At 43.7% G+C, this 19859-nt stretch overlaps 1 long non-coding RNA gene across 1 annotated transcript; it reads right to left on the bottom strand.

The window, feature by feature from the left end:
- Positions 1–5998: 5998 nt before the first annotated feature.
- LOC112842588 (uncharacterized) lies at positions 5999–7869 on the bottom strand. The gene is made up of 3 exons (XR_003214414.1): positions 7063–7869; positions 6169–6254; positions 5999–6034 (listed from the first exon to the last, which is right to left on the bottom strand). It is a non-coding gene; the product is annotated as an uncharacterized LOC112842588 (long non-coding RNA).
- Positions 7870–19859: the final 11990 nt, after the last annotated feature.

Consider the following 19859-nt stretch of genomic DNA (forward strand, 5'->3'; position numbering starts at 1 on the left):
CAAATTCACCTGCCTCAGTCAAGTTCCTTGTCAAATAAATTAATTAATTAATACAAATAAAATCAATATAATCTATAATGTAGCTCAATCAGTGAATCCAAAAAGTTTAAAATACTTATATGTCTTCATACAACTCTGAGTTTAGTTTTTCATGTATTTTAGTCTTTCAAGTGAGTATATGATAGTTTGGCTGAAGCCATCAACACAGCAATGCAGGTCCAAGCGCCATCTAATCAACTTGTGGTTGCCATCAAAATGAGTGTTAAGAGATCAGAAAGCATTACTACAGTCCAGCATGTTTATTCATATTATTTAGTAGCAAATTATAGAAACCTGTATTTAAACACAAATTTGATTGATGAAAATTTTGTGCACGTACTTCAACAACACCACACGTCAGTGGCATTAATGATATTTTTCCACACTACATTTACCTTGCACAATTGATGTTATAGATTACAATTACGATGTAAAATAAAAGATTAAGCAACTCAGCAGTATATACATTAGAAGACATGTAAATTAATGTACTAAGAATCAGAAAGAATTGTTTAATATACTTAAGGCAATTATTGGTTTTTGTTGTTCATTTACCTTATGTTAATCATACATATTACCTTCAGTAATGTTTTGAATGAAGGGCCCTTAATTATACTGGAGTCTTTTTATATATTATGTTATTACCTTTAATCACAAAGCATGACCACTTCCTTCAAGCCAGTTTGTCATGTAGGCCTGTATGGCAGGAAGGATTGGACCCAAACAAAGGAATGAACCAAGGGAGGCATCTTTACTGCTGTATCAAAATATCTTAACATAAAACTCAAAAAACTAGAAACACATAACTCAAACTAGGAAACTACGCCAGGAACAGAGAACTAGAAATTACCAGGAGCACGGAGGAGAAAGCAAAGCACAGCAATGTGGGGTCGCAACGCAACAACAGACAGAGAAAAACACAGGGCGTAAATACACAAGGGAGTAACGAGGGAATAAGACAAGAGGAGAGCACAGCTGGGAGTAATCACACATAACAAGACAGGGAAGAAGGAAAACTGAAAACAACTGTTGCCATATCATTTTTTGATTGGTCGACATGGTACATTTTTCCACCAATAGGAAAGGGTGGGGTTTTGGTTTCGTTTTTGCTCACAGGCGGAGAGTGCTTTCTAGCGTTTTCCTTATAAAACGCAGTTTTTACCGTTTCTTCCCGCAGTAAATATAAACAACGATAGTATTCAGGAAGAAAACCAAACATTGCATATATTTTTTATCATGACTCTGGTTTTACGTGGCCTATCAACACAATTTAAAAACTGGTATAAAGTCCACACTTTTTCCGTCAATTGTTCCGTCTGTCCTGCTCACATCTCCAATGGTTGTACACGTTGTCATTAACGTGGCTTCACTCCACATCAGCCACGCCGCTTTGCTAGCTAAAACACCAGTATCGGCATATAAGGACGCTGTCATAGCCTGTCAACGTTGATTAGCTGCGTATATACGAATGTGAATCGCATTATTGGCTGGACTATGGGATAAGGTGGGCGTCGTTCTAATCCCATACGGGAGCAGCCAGTCACTTACTGACTAACACTGCAAAACAGAATTGTTAAAGTTTTAATTTTAATTTCAATTCAGGTTAGATTTTTTTTTTCTGTGCGCAACGCAGATTTTCTGTGCGCAGAGACCGTGCCAGCGGTGCACAATTGCGCACGTGTGCAACTTAGAGGGAACATTGCTCACAGGTATAGGCATTAGTTCACTTTTATTCAAATTTATCCTATATCAAAAGAAGCACCCAAATAACTTAATTTTGTCTAATATGGTGGGGATTGCCTTTTCTGGCTGGGTGATATATAATAACACATCATCTGCATAGAGTGAATTATTATAAGTGTTGCAACCCCCCCAAAAAATTGGATCTTTATGTATGCTTCCATATCCAGTCTTATCTGGGTGTACTCATCGTGTTTAAAAGAGGCTTAATCTATTGGTGAGTATTTTAGAGAATAGTTTCACATCCAGATTTAGTAAGGAGATGGGAAAAACCAACATTTTCAGCATTCGGGTTTTTTTTTTTATAATTAACAGTTATAATTGCCTCTGTAAGAGTGGAAGGGAGGACTTTCTCAACCAAAGCTTGAGTAAATCTTTTATGCAGGTATGGGCACAAAATCTCACTGAGTGTCTTGTAAAATTTGCTCGGGATACCATCTGGTCCAGGAGACTTACTGTTTTCTCTTCGGGCTGTTGCCTCTTGATATCTTGTATTGTTATTTTTGAGCCATGCAAGTTCATCCTCCTCTAGGTTTAGAATGGTGCTTTTATCCAAGAACTTTTTCATAGAGTCACAATCTATATCATGTGATGTTGATAAAATTGGAAAAATTGATTGTTAAGGTCTCTGTCAGGGGGCTGGTTATGTGACCCAGCATTCTTGAAGTTGTTGTCATTTTGTTAATTCTTTGTGTTTGGTTTACATGGCTTCTCCCCATGCTTTGTTCCATGTCTCCCCTGTCTATCATGTGTATCCATGTATTTTTCTGCAGTATGAGTGGCAACAACCCGCATTCATCAAGAATCTAATATGGAATTACATCATACTATATTGTTGTCATCAGGTGGGGACAAATTAGCCTGTACATATATGGAATTATGCAGTAAACAAAAAAGTGTGAAATAACTCAAAGCATGTTTTATATTTTAGATTATTCAAAATAACCACTCTTTGCTTTGATTGTTGCTTTGCACACTCTTGGCAATCTCTCAATGAGCTTCATGCGGTAATCCCCTGAAATGGTTTTCCAACAGTCTTGAAGGAGTTCCCAGAGATGCTGAGCACTTGTTGGCCATTTTGCCTTCACTCTGCAGTCTATCTCATCTGAAATGCGTTTAGGTCAGGTGACTGTGGAGGCCAGGCCATCTGGCGCAGCACTCCATCACTCTCATTATTGGTCAAATAGCCCTTACACAGCCTGGAGGTGTGTTTGGGGTCATTGTCCTGTTGAAAAATAAATGATGGTCCAACTAAACACCAACCGGATAGAATGGCATGTTGTTGCAGGATGCTGTTGGAGCCATGATGGTTCATTGTGTCTTCAATTTTGAATAAATCCCCAACAGTGTCACCAGCAAAGCACCCCCACACCATCACACCTCCTCCTCCATGCTTCACAGTGGGAACCATGCATGTAGAGACCTTTTCTGCATCGCACAAAGACATGGCGGGTTTCACCAAAGATCTCGATTTTGGGCATATCAAACCTAAGCACAGATTTCCACTGGTCTAATGTCCAGTCCTTGTGTTTCTTGGCCCAAACAAATCTCTTCTGCTTGTTGCTTTTCCTTAGTAGTAGTTTCTTAGCAGCTATTTGACCATAAAGGCCTGATCCGGACAGTCCCCTCTGAACAGTTGATGTAGAGATGTGTCTGCTACTGGAACTCTGTGTGGCATTTATCCGGGCTCTAATCAGAGGTGCTGTTAACATTGCGATATCTGAGGTTGGTGACGCTGATGAATTTATCCTCAATGGCAGAGGGGACTCATGGTCTTCCTTTTCCAGGGCAGTCCTAATGTGTGCCAGTTTCAACGCAGTGTTTGATGATTTTCCAGACTGACTGACCTTCAATTCTTAAAATAATGATGGACTATTGTTTCTCTTTACTTAGCTGATTGGTTCTTCCCATAATATGAATTCTAACACTTTTTTTAAATAGGGCTGTCACCTGTGTACCAACCTGACTACTCATGGTCAAGAGAAAGTAAACATATGTTTTAGAACAATATTCAAGAAATGCCTTTCCTCATTGCTAATAGACTGACTATCATCGTTGCATCCTATTGTACATTATTAGCCATGCATACAACTTCCAAAGTTGTATGCATGACCTTGCTGCGGCTGCATGGTCCACAGCAACTATGGTGCTTTACCTCACCATGGCAATTCAACTTACTACCACTACTACTACTAAAACCTTTAAAGTATCCGGTAAAAAATGGAAATGTAATTGACTAGAGATTTAATGATGAAAACAGGAGATATGCAGTTGACGGTTTACAATCCAGAATGACTCCTTGGACATTCACATAAATCACTGAAGTGGCGTTTAGAATGAACATTGCATTCAGCCTCCAGTTTTAAACTTCAAATATGTTTATGTGTTGGAGGTTTGATGGACAAACAGGTGGATTATACAGTCAAAAACAATCGTGAATGCTCACAGCCATCTTTTAATTTTCCTGCAAGAATTCTGCATACGCTCTGCATGCTGCCATTTTGCTGTATAAGGAAAACATATTTATTTCCAGGTGATGCAGAGAAAGCAGAAACGATGCTATAAGAAAAAAGCCTAGACCTTTCCATTTAGTGTTTTGTGTTATTTTCTTGTAACTCTGAGCATTTTGTGGCGTTATGATTTTTTGGGGGGAAGTTTGTAAATAAAGACCGAAAGGCAATAATAAACATAATTATTATTGTTATTATAATAAGTAGTAGTATTCATTTTAATGACCTCATAAAAAAGGATTGTCAGTGGTTGTCATCTCAATAACTATCAAGTCAGCAGTTTTCATCATGGTTGTGGTTGTAGATACCGAACTTTTCACAATATTCTAACTTTTATGAGATTAACACATATCATTTACTCAGGATATACAGTAGAAGTTTTAAAATCAAGCCTGATTTGGCCTAGGTCAGTATTTAGTCTTAGTATTTTAAATGCAACATAAAATTGTTCAAAAATAGCCACTTTTGTTGTGCATGCTCTATCGATTATCATGGTCAATAAATTTGTTATTGTACATTATACTTCTCAGCTGGAGCATTTAACGCCACACATTAACTGACATCAGCTGATGGTAGTGCCAGTGCACAGGAAGAAAAAGACATATTTGATGCTTTCTATCTGTCTGTCCCTGCAGACAACCGAAAAACCTTTGCAAAGTAAGTAATGGCACAATTGTAACTGTAATGTGATTATTTCATTTAGCACAGTAACACATTGTATTGCCATGTGACTAAAAATTGCAATATGATTAGAGTAACACATTACTCAGGAATGCATTACAGTTAATTTTAGGTTACTTATAAAGACAAGTTTACGTTACAGTACAGAATTTTAGTGCAAAAATAATAGTACAATAGAAAATCCATGTGTTGCATAGGCTTATTGCTAAAAAAATAAATTTTCTCCCAACATTAAAATGTACCTGACATTTGAATAGCAAGAGAGGCAAGTTTGCCAAATAACACATTTAAACAATCACTCATCAATGTGGGCTTGCATGACAGAAACTTTCTCAGAGTTCCTCTGCACACACAGTGTGTTGGACATCCAAATTTTAGTTATTCTTTAAAGTAAAATACAAAGGAGTGCTTTCAAATTCTGTCTTGCCAATGAACTGGAAAGGTGACCTTGAGTACAACAGAATCACTCATAATAACAAGTTCTGTCAGTAATACCTGACAGACAATTGATTTTCCCGATTTGAGGGACAATATTCATGTACTTGGTATGCTTCGCTCACTTTTCTTTGTTTATATAAGCAAGAAGCACTCTTTACAGTTTTCTGGTTACCAGGCGTGTCAGAGTGACCTCTGCTTCTCAAGCTGAAGAACTGATAACGCCTCTTACAAATCTGTGACAGATCAAATTTCCTGGTTTGAGATTTCTATTATACTTTGCAAGCTGACACTCACACCAGGAGCACAGTTCCAATTATCACATTTATGTAAAATACAAGCAAAAGTGTGGAATTACAAAGCTGTATGTAATTTAATTTCATTTTTTGCTCAGAAATTCTTGTCTTGACTTGTAACTTGGCTTGCTTTATTTGAAGATATGCTCAAACAGCTCAGTCATACCGCCTCTTCACATTATGTTAAACCAAAGACATCCTTGAATTGTTGTCTTCATTCAGTCACTTTTGACTTCTGTCCATACGGAGCTTTTATGGGCCAACTCTCACTTGTTGAATGTTTGTCACAGAGAGACTGTGGGCTGTTCCATTCAGGATCTGGTTGCTAAAAAACTAAAAAGAGAGAAAACACAAAGACTAAACATCTAGATGTTTACCTCAGTTTCAAAGCAAGTTTAAATAATCCACAAAGCAAACAAATTTTAAATATATTATATAAATATAATAATATAATTTTATAGGCATACCTCTTCAATAAGTTTGATGATGGTTGTATTGCTGACCTCTCCATAGGTAGTTATCCTCATCTTTATATGTGCCAGTGCTTGCAGGGCTTTAGAGTTTGAAAACATTGCATTTAGAAGTCAATAATAAAACAATATAAAGAATATTTTTAAATGCAATTCAGTCTCACTTTGTGACACACTTCTGGTTCTTTTTAGGACAATGTGATTAATTGATAAACTGAAACTACTGATTTAATTTACAGCTAAATCCACATATATTTTTGCATTTTAAGGAACAAATGTGTTGCCCGTGGCAAAAGGACAATGTAAAGATCAAGTTATTTTGGTAACAATTTCATTTTAAAAATACTCATTCAATCTGTTACTGAAACCGGTAAAAACTTTATGTTACTCGTGCAACCCCAGTTCTCAGAGTAGCACTGTCTCACTATGGGATGCGCCTCCCTGCGTTTTCCCCACAAACATTTATCTCATTCCACAAATTCTGATTAGCTGGTGATTGGAACGACTTTAGCAGAACAACACACAAGTAGTAAGTAGCTTGTGCTACTGTGTGGTGAGACATCTTTAAGCCTGGTTACAAATATAACAGCAATACAACAGAGGGTTGCTATCTCCAGTTAATGCAAATGCATATGTCCATTGGTATTGATATCATCTTCACATAACAATGCAAATTATGGTGATTAAAAGTATTTTAAATAAAGTTAAAATAGAAAAACAGCCCTCTGGCTGAACTAGTATCTGTGTTTCTCTGGGACATAAACAAAGCTGACATTCTCCTTCTAACACCACTGAGCAGCTCAATGGCAACTAAGTTTAACTTTATCTGCATACAGCACTCTGTCACTCTTTAACACCTGCTGCCGATTTTTAAAAGCATACCCATGTTACCTGGTGATATTCACAGTTTAACTGCCTGCTCAATTATATGTATTATTTCCTCAGACAGCTGGCCTGCTTCTGTTTACTGTAGAGCACTTGGAGATGATCAGTGACTGTAAATGGAGCTGCCAAGGGGGGCACAAGTGGCTGCACTGGAGTCACCAGTTTATTTCTTCAAAAGAAGAAAAAGGGGACAGGGAGAATGCTTTTAAGGTTATATGTCAGATGATGCAAACACCTTGGGCTGGGTTGAGTTTTAGCAAAGTGGGTGCACAAGGGCATGAATGTCAATTGATGACTATCAAGTTAGTGATTTGTTTTTCACAGAAACAATCAACAGAGAAAGTTGAGTTTATATTCACTAACTGAAATGCTAGCAGTGAGAATAGTGTATGTTAATTGCATTGCTAACTATACCAGAAAAGGACAACGTTGTTAGCTGGCCTGCTAAACTGTACAAATAAACAACCTTACTTGAGGTTGTGTGGTACACTGTCTTAGTCTGAGTTAAATACTCAGGATGAAACAACAAAAAAGAGGCAGCTAGCACCTGGAAACAGAAATTAGCTAAACACTCCTGTCTACGGACAGTTAAGCTAGCTAGCCAGATCATTAGCAGGTTGAGATATGCCCCTAAGGGAGAAGATGTGTTTGAATAATGACTACATAATAGTGCAAATTACTTGGGTGGTAGGTCTGCCCAATGTGGTCATTGCAATTACTAGACAATCAGAACAGGTAGAATGAGATAAATACTTCTAAGGAATATACAGGGAGGCGCATCCCATTGTCATGTACTGTGTGACGCAGGCAAAGTAAGCACACAGAATGCAGACACACACGCAAAACTAACCTTGAATGCAGCTTTATTGCTGAATTACCAAACATGTTAACCAAGGAATTCACAAGGTAACTAAAGTGAGGTATTCTGAGCTATACCGAGTTATACTAAGCAGATGGCAGATGTGCACACAGAACCGGCAGATGAGCTTGTTTTACTTAGTGCACATCCTGAGATATCCATGGTGTGTATTAAATAAAAGACTGCTTTCAAAATAGTTGGCTGTGAATAATAGTACATAGTAGATAATACCCACATAGCAAAATTGGTATGGCCCGGTGTTCTGACAAACCATCCTACTTTGGCAAAACGTCCTACCGTAAGTAGTTTATGCACATTTATGCTGTCACAGAGTAATTCCAGCACCAATTTAGGTAGGTATGACGGTTTGCCACTTAACTTTGCCCATCAGAGTATACTTGTAGCTCATATGCATACAGCCAGGATGGTTTGCCACTTCATTTTACCTGTTAAAGTATGCTTGTAGGTAACATTCACAAAGGTAGCATGGTTTGGCAGTTAATTTTACCGGTCAGAGTATTTTTCTAGCTAATATTCACAAAGGTAGGACGGTTTGGCACTGAATTTCGTGTTGTGCGCATGCGCAGAAACAACGGGTAGGATGGTTTGCCAGGTAGGATGGATGCGCAGAAACAACAGGTAGGATGGTTTGCCAGGTAGGATGGATTCCCAGAACACCGGATCTGGCCCACACAATGTGCTTACACATGGCCCACATACCGCAAAGAATGACGGCCCTTTGGTGGTCCAGATCTGGTTTGCCAGAGGTGGCCCACACATGGGCCAGGACAAGGCCAGTTGCAGACACACTCGTGGTCCTGTGCTGGCCCATGTGTGGATTACCTCTGGCAAAGATGGCCACGAGCCAGTTGTAGACACACTGCTGGCCCTATGCTGGGCCAGAACAGTTTCATCTCTGGCCCCAGATGTGAGCATAATGTGTACTTTAATTAAGCCATGTAATAACAACAAATGCAACATGAGGAAACTCTGTTCAGCCATGAATAGACTGATTCTGACATAGCGCTACTCTCGCAGAATACTTAAAGTGCTCTATACAACACACCACATTTACCCAATCACACACTTTCTCTGAACTGAGTGCTTCCTAACTACATTCATTCACAGTCACACTCTTGACAGGCAGACTGGAGGAGCCAGGGATCAAACCACTAACCTTCCGATCAGTAGGTGACCTGCTCTACCTCCTGAGCTACAGCCACCCAGTGGTAAACATGAGTAAACCCTCACTAGGTTTTGGATAAAGTATACACTCACAAACCTGTCAAACCTGCATTTGAAACATTGCCTACCATAGCAGTATAGTATTGCAACATGGCATTTGGGTCTTCTAACAAAAATAGGGACATAGCCACATAAACCAAACCATAATCGGGCCAGATATGGCATGCCATCACATAAACAGTGCCGTCATTGCCAGACCTGGCCCACATCTGGTTGACATACACCCTGCCATGACACCAGTCAGTCAGAAGTGCCAGCTTGATGCTGGATCGGGGCCTAGCCTATATTCTGTGGCATGCCATCACATAAACAGTGCCATCTACACCAGGCCTGGCCCATATCGGGATGACATACCACTTACCATTCCAGAAGTCAGTCAGCAGTGCCGGCTTGACACCAGATCTGGGCCAAACCTGTCTGCTATGTGGGTAGCTGAAGCGAAAATCAAGGTTTCTCAATCAAGACATTTTTGTTATTTAAAGTCCTTAGCATTTCCAATCATTGGGGAGAGTCTGCCTTCAAGTTATAAAACTGGTCTGCTTCAGACAGATGGCTGTTTGTATAATGTGGAAGTCTTAAAAAAATACCCTCATCAAAAAGAAATGCTACTGTTACTAAAAAAGAATTATCTGTGATGACGCTCCCCTTGTCACCCCAACTCTGTAAAATGTATTAAAAATTTGACCAAAAAAATGATGGTTCGAATTTCTAATAATAATAATACTAATAATAATGTCTACTTTATTAATACATGTGGGGAAATTCCTCTCTGCATTTAACCCATTCACTCTGTGTGGTATGTTAGACATTTATTTAACAAGCATAGTGTTAACCCACCATAGGACCTATTCAGCCGTAAGGTATCTGTTTAAGTCTCGGTGTATTATCATATGGTATATATTTTTCAAAGAAATTGGAATCACCTTTCGCTGCTGTAAGGGTTGATGTTGCTGTTGTAGTGGTTGGTGGTGTCGTTGTGGTGGTCAGAGGTGCTGTTGTGGTGGTTAGTAGTGTAGTTGGAGGTGCTGTTGTAGTCGTTGGTGTTGTTGTTGTGGTAGTTCGTAGTGTCGTTGTGGTAGATGGAGGTGTTGTTGTAGTGGATGGTGTTGTCGTTGTTGTGGTTGGATGGGCTGTTGTAGTTGTTGGTGGTGCTGTTGTAGTGGTTGGTGGTGTTGTTGTAGTGGTGGTTGGAGGTGTTGTTGTAGTGGTTGGTGTTGTTGTTGTTGTGGTTGGAGGTGCTGTTGTAGTGGTCGGAGGTGCTGTTGTAGTCGTTGGTGTTGTTGTTGTAGTGGTTGGTGGTGTTGTTGTAGTGGTGGTTGGAGGTGCTGTTGTAGTGGTTGGTGGTGTCGTGGTCGTGGTCGGAGGTGCTATTGTAGTGGTTGGTGGTGGTGTTGTAGTGGTTGGTGGTGTTGTTATAACGGTCATTGGTGTTGTTGTGGTTGGAGGTGCTGTTGTAGAGGTTGGTGGGGTGGTCGTGGTGGTGGGAGGTGCTGTTGAGGTGGTCAGAGGTGCTGTTGTAGTGGATGGTGTTGTCGTTGTTGTGGTTGGATGGGCTGTTGTAGTGGTTGGTGGTGCTGTTGTAGTGGTTGGTGGTGTTGTTGTAGTGGTGGTTGGAGGTGCTGTTGTAGTGGTTGGTGTTGTGGTTGGAGGTGCTGTTGTAGTGGTCGAAGGTGCTGTTGTAGTCGTTGGTGGTGTTGTTGTAGTGGTTGGAGGTGTTGTTGTAGTGGTGGTTGGAGGTGCTGTTGTAGTGGTTAGTGGTGTCGTGGTCGTGGTCGGAGGTGCTGTTGTAGTGGTTGGTGGTGGAGGTGTAGTGGTTGGTGGTGTTGTAACGGTCATTGGTGTTGTTGTGGTTGGACTTGCTGTTGTTGTGGTCGAAGGTTCTGTTGTAGTAGTTGGTGGTGTCGTGGTCGTGGTCGGAGGTGCTGTTGTAGTGGTTGGTGGTGTTGTTGTAGTGGTGGTTGGAGGTTCTGTTGTAGTGGTTGGTGGCGTTGTTGTGGTGGCTGGAGGTCCTGTTGTAGTGGTTGGTGGTGTAGTTGTGGTGGTCAGAGGCGCAGTTGCAGTGCTTGGTGGTGTTGTAGTAGTCGGAGGTGCTGTTGTAGTGGTCGTTGGTGCTGTTGTAGTCGTAAGTGGTGTCGTTGTGGTAGTTGGTAGTGTCATGGTGGTGGTTGGAGGAGCTGTTGTAGTGGTTGGTGGTGTTGTTGTAGTGGTGGTTGGAGGTGCTGTTGTAGTGGTTAGTGGTGTCGTGGTCGTGGTCGGAGGTGCTGTTGTAGTGGTTGGTGGTGGAGGTGTAGTGGTTGGTGGTGTTGTAACGGTCATTGGTGTTGTTGTGGTTGGACTTGCTGTTGTCGTGGTCGAAGGTTCTGTTGTAGTAGTTGGTGGTGTCGTGGTCGTGGTCGGAGGTGCTGTTGTAGTGGTTGGTGGTGTTGTTGTAGTGGTGGTTGGAGGTTCTGTTGTAGTGGTTGGTAGCGTTGTTGTGGTGGCTGGAGGTCCTGTTGTAGTGGTTGGTGGTGTAGTTGTGGTGGTCAGAGGCGCAGTTGCAGTGCTTGGTGGTGTTGTAGTAGTCGGAGGTGCTGTTGTAGTGGTCGTTGGTGCTGTTGTAGTCGTAAGTGGTGTCGTTGTGGTAGTTGGTAGTGTCATGGTGGTGGTTGGAGGTGCTGTTGTAGTGGTTGGTGGTGTTGTTATAGTGGTGGTTGGTGGTGTTGTTGTGGTTGGAGGTGCTATTGTGGTGGTTGGTGTTGTTTCTGTTGTAGTGGTTGGTGGTGCTGTTGTAGTGGTGGTCGGAGGTGCTGTTGTAGTGGTTGGTGGTGTTGTGGTAGTGGTTGGTGATGCTGTTGTAGTGGTGGTCGAAGGTGCTGTTGTAGTGGTTGGTGGTGCTGTTGTAGTGGTGGACGGAGGTGCTGTTGTAGTGGTTGGTGTTGTTATTGTTGTTGTTGGAGGTGCTGTTGTAGTCGTCGGAGGTGCTGTTGTAGTCGTTGATGGTGTTGGTGTAGTGGTTGGTGGTGTTGTTGTAGTGGTGGTTGGAGGTGCTGTTGTAGTGGTTGGTTGTGTCGTGGTCGTGGTTGGAGGAGCTGTTGTAGTGGTTGGTGGTGGTGTTGTAGTGGTTGGTGGTGTTGTAACGGTCATTGGTGTTGTTGTGGTTGGAGGTGCTGTTGTAGTGGTCGGAGGTGCTGTTGTAGTGGTTGATGGTGTCGTGGTCGGAGGTGCTGTTGTAGTGGTTGGTGGTGGTGTTGAAGTGGTTGGTGTTGTTGTTGTTGTTGTTGATGGAGGTGCTGTTGTTGTGGTCGGAGGTGCTGTTGTAGTGGTTGGTGGTGTCGTGGTCGTGGTCGGAGGTGCTGTTGTAGTGGTTGGTGGCTGTGTTGAAGTGGTTGGTGTTGTTGTTGTGGTCGGAGGTGCTGCTGTAGTCGTTGGTGGTGTTGTTGTAGTGGTTCCTGGTGTTGTTGTAGTGGTGGTTGGAGGTGCTGTTGTAGTGGTTGGTGGTGTCGTGGTCGTGGTCGGAGGTGCTGTTGTCGTGGTCGGAGGTGCTGTTGTAATGGTTGGTGGTGTTGTAACGGTCATTGGTGTTGTTGTGGTCGGAGGTGCTGTTGTAGTGGTTGGTGGTGTCGTGGTCGTGGTCGGAGGTGCTGTTGTAGTGGTTGGTGGTGGTGTTGAAGTGGTTGGTGTTGTTGTTGTTATGGTTGGAGGTGCTGTTGTAGTGGTCGGAGGTGCTGTTGTAGTCGTTGGTGGTGTTGTTATAGTGGTTGGTGGTGTTGTTGTAGTGGTGGTTGGAGGTGCTGTTGTAGTGCTTGATGGTGTTGTGGATGTGGTCGGAGGTGCTGTTGTAGTGGTTGGTGGTGGTGTTGTAGTGGTTGGTGGTGTTGTAACGGTCATTGGTGTTGTTGTGGTTGGAGGTGCTGTTGTCGTGGTCGGAGGTGCTGTTGTAGTGGTTGGTGGTGTCGTGGTCGTTGTCGGAGGTGCTGTTGTAGTGGTTGGTGGTGGTGTTGAAGTGGTGGTTGGAGGTGCTGTTGTAGTGGTTGGTGTTGTTGTTGTTGTAGTTGGAGGTGCTGTTGTAGTGGTCGGAGGTGCTGTTGTAGTGGTTGGTGGTGTTGTTGAAGTGGTTGCTGTTGTTGTTGTTGTGGGTGGAGGTGCTGTTATAGTGGTCGGAGCTGCTGTTGTAGTGGTTGGTGGTGTTGTGGTCGTGGTCGGAGGTGCGGTTGTAGTGGTTGGTGGCTGTGTTGAAGTGGTTGGTGTTGTTGTTGTTGTGGTTGGAGGTGCTGTTGTAGTGGTCGGAGGTGCTGCTGTAGTCGTTGGTGGTGTTGTTGTAGTGGTGGTTGGAGGTGCTGTTGTAGTGCTTGTTGGTGTTGTGGTTGTGGTCGGAGGTGCTGTTGTAGTGGTTGGTGGTGGTGTTGTAGTGGTTGGTGGTGTTGTTATAGTGGTGGTTGGTGGTGTTGTTGTGGTTGGAGGTGCTATTGTGGTGGTTGGTGTTGTTGCTGTTGTAGTGGTTGGTGGTGCTGTTGTAGTGGTGGTCGGAGGTGCTGTTGTAGTGGTTGGTGGTGTTGTGGTAGTGGTTGGTGATGCTGTTGTAGTGGTGGTCGAAGGTGCTGTTGTAGTGGTTGGAGGTGCTGTTGTAGTGGTTGGTGTTGTTATTGTTGTGGTTGGAGGTGCTGTTGTAGTCGTTGATGGTGTTGGTGTAGTGGTTGGTGGTGTTGTTGTAGTGGTGGTTGGAGGTGCTGTTGTAGTGGTTGGTTGTGTCGTGGTCGTGGTTGGAGGAGCTGTTGTAGTGGTTGGTGGTGGTGTTGTAGTGGTTGGTGGTGTTGTAACGGTCATTGGTGTTGTTGTGGTTGGAGGTGCTGTTGTCGTGGTCGGAGGTGCTGTTGTAGTGGTCGGAGGTGCTGTTGTAGTGGTCGGTGGTGTTGTTGTAGTGGTTGGTGGTGTTGTAGTAGTGGTGGTCGGAGGTGCTGTTGTAGTGGTTGGTGGTGTCGTGGTCGTGGTCGGAGGTGCTGTTGTAGTGGTTGGTGATGGTGTTGAAGTGGTTGGTGTTGTTGTTGTTGCGGTTGGAGGTGCTGTTGTAGTGGTCGGAGGTGCTGTTGTAGTGGTTGGTGGTGGTGTTGAGTGGTTGGTGTTGTTGTTGTTGTGGTTGGAGGTGCTGTTGTAGTGGCCGGAGGTGCTGTTGTAGTCGTTGGTGGTGTTGTTGTAGTGGTTGGTGGTGTTGTTGTAGTGGTGGTTGGATGGGCTGTTGTAGTGGTTGGTGGTGTCGTGGTCGTGGTCGGAGGTGCTGTTGTAGTGGTTGGTGGTGCTGTTGTAGTGGTTGGTGGTGTCGTGGTCGTGGTCGGAGGTGCTGTTGTCGTGGTCGGAGGTGCTGTTGTAATGGTTGGTGGTGTTGTAACGGTCATTGGTGTTGTGGTGGTCGGAGGTGCTGTTGTCGTGGTCGGAGGTGCTGTTGTAGTGGTTGGTGGTGTCGTGGTCGTGGTCGGAGGTGCGGTTGTAGTGGTTGGTGGTGGTGTTGAAGTGGTTGGTGTTGTTGTTGTTATGGTTGGAGGTGCTGTTGTAGCGGTCGGAGGTGCTGTTGTAGTCGTTGGTGGTGTTGTTGTAGTGGTTGGTGGTGTTGTGTAGTGGTGGTTGGAGGTGCTGTTGTAGTGGTTGGTGTTGTGGTCGGAGGTGCTGTTGTAGTGGTTGGTGGTGGTGTTGTAGTGGTTGGTGGTGTTGTTGTAGTGGTTGGTGGTGTTGTAACGGTCATTGGTGTTGTTGTGGTTGGAGGTGCTGTTGTCGTGGTCGGAGGTGCTGTTGTAGTGGTTGGTGGTGTCGTGGTCGTTGTCGGAGGTGCTGTTGTAGTGGTTGGTGGTGGTGTTGAAGTGGTGGTTGGAGATGTTGTTGTAGTGGTTGGTGTTGTTGTTGTTGTAGTTGGAGGTGCTGTTGTAGTTGTCGGAGGTGCTGTTGTAGTGGTTGGTGGTGTTGTTGAAGTGGTTGTTGTTGTTGTTGTGGGTGGAGGTGCTGTTATAGTGGTCGGAGGTGCTGTTGTAGTGGTTGGTGGTGTCGTGGTCGTGGTCGGAGGTGCTGTTGTAGTGGTTGGTGGCTGTGTTGAAGTGGTTGGTGGTGTTGTTGTAGTGGTGGCTGGAGGTGCTGTTGTAGTGGTTGGTGGTGTCGTCGTCGTGGTCGGAGGTGCTGTTGTAGTGGTTGGTGGCGGTGTTGTAGTGGTTGGTGGTGTTGTAACGGTCATTGGTGTTGTTGTGGTTGGAGATGCTGTTGTGGTGGTTGGAGGTGCTGTTGTAGTGGTTGGTGGTGTCGTGGTCGTTGTCGGAGGTGCTGTTGTAGTGGTTGTTGGTGGTGTTGTATTGGTCGGAGGTGCTGTTGTAGTCGTTGGTGGTGTTGTTATAGTGGTGGTTGGAGGTGCTGTTGTAGTGGTTGGTGGTGCTGTTGTAGTGGTTGGTGGTGTTGTAACGGTCATTGGTGTTGTTGTGGTTGGAGGTGCTGTTGTCGTGGTTGGTGGTGTCGTCGTCGTGGTCGGAGGTGCTGTTGTAGTGGTTGGTGGCGGTGTTGTAGTGGTTGGTGGTGTTGTAACGGTCATTGGTGTTGTTGTGGTTGGAGGTGCTGTTGTGGTGGTTGGAGGTGCTGTTGTAGTGGTTGGTGGTGTCGTGGTCGTTGTCGGAGGTGCTGTTGTACTGGTTGGTGGTGGTGTTGTATTGGTCGGAGGTGCTGTTGTAGTCGTTGGTGGTGTTGTTATAGTGGTGGTTGGAGGTGCTGTTGTAGTGGTTGGTGGTGCTGTTGTAGTGGTTGGTGGTGTTGTAACGGTCATTGGTGTTGTTGTGGTTGGAGGTGCTGTTGTCGTGGTCGGAGGTGCTGTTGTAGTGGTTGGTGGTGTCGTGGTCGTTGTTGGAGGTGCTGTTGTAGTGGTTGGTGGTGGTGTTGAAGTGGTGGTTGGAGATGCTGTTGTAGTGGTTGGTGTTGTTGTTGTTGTAGTTGGAGGTGCTGTTGTAGTTGTCGGAGGTGCTGTTGTAGTGGTTGGTGGTGTTGTTGAAGTGGTTGTTGTTGTTGTTGTGGGTGGAGGTGCTGTTATAGTGGTCGGAGGTGCTGTTGTAGTGGTTGGTGGCTGTGTTGAAGTGGTTGGTGGTGTTGTTGTAGTGGTGGCTGGAGGTGCTGTTGTAGTGGTTGGTGGTGTCGTCGTCGTGGTCGGAGGTGCTGTTGTAGTGGTTGGTGGCGGTGTTGTAGTGGTTGGTGGTGTTGTAACGGTCATTGGTGTTGTTGTGGTTGGAGGTGCTGTTGTGGTGGTTGGAGGTGCTGTTGTGTGGTTGGTGGTGTCGTGGTCGTTGTCGGAGGTGCTGTTGTACTGGTTGGTGGTGGTGTTGTATTGGTCGGAGGTGCTGTTGTAGTCGTTGGTGGTGTTGTTATAGTGGTGGTTGGAGGTGCTGTTGTAGTGGTTGGTGGTGCTGTTGTAGTGGTTGGTGGTGTTGTAACGGTCATTGGTGTTGTTGTGGTTGGAGGTGCTGTTGTCGTGGTTGGTGGTGTCGTCGTCGTGGTCGGAGGTGCTGTTGTAGTGGTTGGTGGCGGTGTTGTAGTGGTTGGTGGTGTTGTAACGGTCATTGGTGTTGTTGTGGTTGGAGGTGCTGTTGTGGTGGTTGGAGGTGCTGTTGTAGTGGTTGGTGGTGTCGTGGTCGTTGTCGGAGGTGCTGTTGTACTGGTTGGTGGTGGTGTTGTATTGGTCGGAGGTGCTGTTGTAGTCGTTGGTGGTGTTGTTATAGTGGTGGTTGGAGGTGCTGTTGTAGTGGTTGGTGGTGCTGTTGTAGTGGTTGGTGGTGTTGTAACGGTCATTGGTGTTGTTGTGGTTGGAGGTGCTGTTGTCGTGGTCGGAGGTGCTGTTGTAGTGGTTGGTGGTGTCGTGGTCGTTGTTGGAGGTGCTGTTGTAGTGGTTGGTGGTGGTGTTGTAGTGGTCGGAGGTGCTGTTGTAGTGGTTGGTGGTGTTGTTGTAGTGGTGGTTGGAGGTGCTGTTGTAGTGGTTGGTGTTGTTGTTGTTGTGGTTGGAGGTGCTGTTGTAGTGGTCGGAGGTGCTGTTGTAGTCATTGGTGGTGTTGTTGTAGTGGTTGGTGGTGTTGTAGTAGTGGTGGTCGGAGGTGCTGTTGTAGTGGTTGGTGGTGTCGTGGTCGTGGTCGGAGGTGCTGTTGTAGTGGTTGGTGATGGTGTTGAAGTGGTTGGTGTTGTTGTAGTCGTTGGTGGTGTTGTTGTAGTGGTTGGTGGTGTTGTTGTAGTGGTGGTTGGATGGGCTGTTGTAGTGGTTGGTGGTGTCGTGGTCGTGGTTGGAGGTGCTGTTGTAGTGGTCGGAGGTGCTGTTGTAGTCGTTGGTGGTGTTGTTGTAGTGGTCAGTGGTGTTGTTGTAGTGGTGGTCGGAGGTGCTGTTGTAGTGGTTGGTGGTGTCGTGGTCGGAGGTGCTGTTGTAGTGGTTGGTGGTGGTGTTGAAGTGGTTGGTGTTGTTGTTGTTGTGGTTGGAGGTGCTGTTGTAGTGGTCGGAGGTGCTGTTGTAGTCGTTGGTGGTGTTGTTGTAGTGGTTGGAGGTGCTGTTGTAGTGGTTGGTGGTGTCGTGGTCGTGGTTGGAGGTGCTGTTGTAGTGGTTGGTGGCGTTGTAACGGTCATTGGTGTTGTTGTGGTTGGAGGTGCTGTTGTAGTGGTCGGAGGTGCTGTTGTAGTGGTTGGTGGTGTCGTGGTCGGAGGTGCTGTTGTAGTGGTTGGTGGTGGTGTTGAAGTGGTTGGTGGTGTGGTTGTAGTGGTTGCAGGTGCTGTTGTAGTGATTGGTACTGCTGTTGTGGTGGTGGTGGTTGGAGATGCTGTTGTAATGGTTGCTGGTGTCGTTGTGGTGGTCAAAGGTGCTGTTGTAGTGGTTGGTAGTGCTGTTGTCATAGTTGGAAGTGCTGTTGTGGTGGTCGGAGGTGTTGTTGTTGTGGTTGTAGGTCCACTTACAGTTGTTGTTGGTGTCGTTGTGGTGTTCGTTGCTCCTGTTGTAGTGGTGGTTGCCGGCATTGTGCTTTGTGCTGTGGTCATGACTGTTGATGCAAAAGTTTATTCTTATGTTTTAAATAGTTTTGCAGAGCGCCATAAATTGGTTTGACTTCCCAGTCCTAACATAAACTTTTATTTCATCATTCTCACTTTGCCCACAGTTTTCATGTTGTACTGTGCGTATTATAGTAGAGTAAAGTAGTGGAACCGCTTTACTAATTAACCCTTTCATGCATTAATGAATTATGACAACCTCATTCTGTCCTTTTTTAAAATTATTTTTATTCATCTTTAGGCTTGAAAAGATAACTAAAAATACCGATTGAGTTTGTCATAATTCATCCATGACAGGGTTAATTAACAATAATTGCAATGAGTAACATTGAAAGACCAGTGGGTGGCAGGGTATGGAGTGACACATGAGTGTCCAATGTAGTGGTTTATGCGCAAGTATACCTTCAATACTGACACAAATACAAGAAAACAACCTTTGAATAGCTGTCCACTGTAGTGACCACTATGCATGAAAGGGTTAATGATACTCTCTATATTGTAATTTGATCTGTTTGCTCCATGTATAATTTTAACTACTTCCTTTATTTTATTTTAATATCCAAACTAACAGATCCTTACTTTTTGTGTCTACAGTAATGTCTATGTTTAAATGTATAAATGCCACAAGAAATTGTCTTGTGCTGACCAGTCTTTTACCATTTTATTTATATGGGATCTTTGGTTTTCTTTGCACTTCCCTTTCGTCTCCATGGTTATTGTCCAAAATTTGTTATCCAGAATGTAATCTAGAGCTGTTGATCCATCCATCTCCGACCCAATTTACTAAGGTACTGTATTATTTTATACATGTAACCTAAATGTGCTTTGGGTATGATACTTTCTTCAAGCCCTAGTGCATGTATTTACCCTGTCGTTACTCTGTACTTTGTAATGGCTAACAGCTAAACAACAATTCAGTCCAGGTTTGAGCTTGTTTTTGGAAATATGGAATAAATATGGAAGTTGTCTGGACAGTTGACATTTTGTTTTTATGAGAATATTAGTTATTTTTTGAGGATGCACTGAAAGTATGCAAATATCTAGCAACATTTATTTACTTTAAAATAAATGTAATTTAGTTATTAGTATTCCACAAACAATGATATTTTTTGAGGATGCACTGAAAGTATGCAAATATCTAGCAACATTTATTTACTTTAAAATAAATGTAATTTAGTTATTAGTATTCCACAAACAATGATAAAGATGTGACTTGTAATAAATACTTACTTTGTGCTGCATGAAAATGTCCAAGCAGTATTATCCAGCAAATAATTTTTCTTTCCATGATGGTTGTAGTTACTTGTCACTGCTCTCAGGACAGACTGTTTTTATGTCTGATTATGCATTGTACTTAGATCATGAAATGCTCCTCCCTCCACTATTCAAAGGGAGTGTTTAAGAATTAGTGACAGAGACTACTTTCATAGAAACTGAAAAAACTAGGTAAGTGCACGGAAAAATACATATCTGTGTAATGTAGGACAAATTCACTTTTACTTTTTAATTATTTATTAATGTTTTCACACTTACACTATGGGCCTTACACTATGCAGCATTACAGGGTGACAGTCCAGTTTTTAACAGTTAATGTCACTTCAATCTCTACAAGTTTAACTTAGTTTGTCGTATCTGGTACTATCTGATTTGTAGCTGCTTCATGATCTACGTAAGTAAAATTCTC

This window comes from Oreochromis niloticus, linkage group LG17 (assembly GCF_001858045.2).
Source record: "Oreochromis niloticus isolate F11D_XX linkage group LG17, O_niloticus_UMD_NMBU, whole genome shotgun sequence".
NCBI lineage: Eukaryota > Metazoa > Chordata > Actinopteri > Cichliformes > Cichlidae > Oreochromis > Oreochromis niloticus.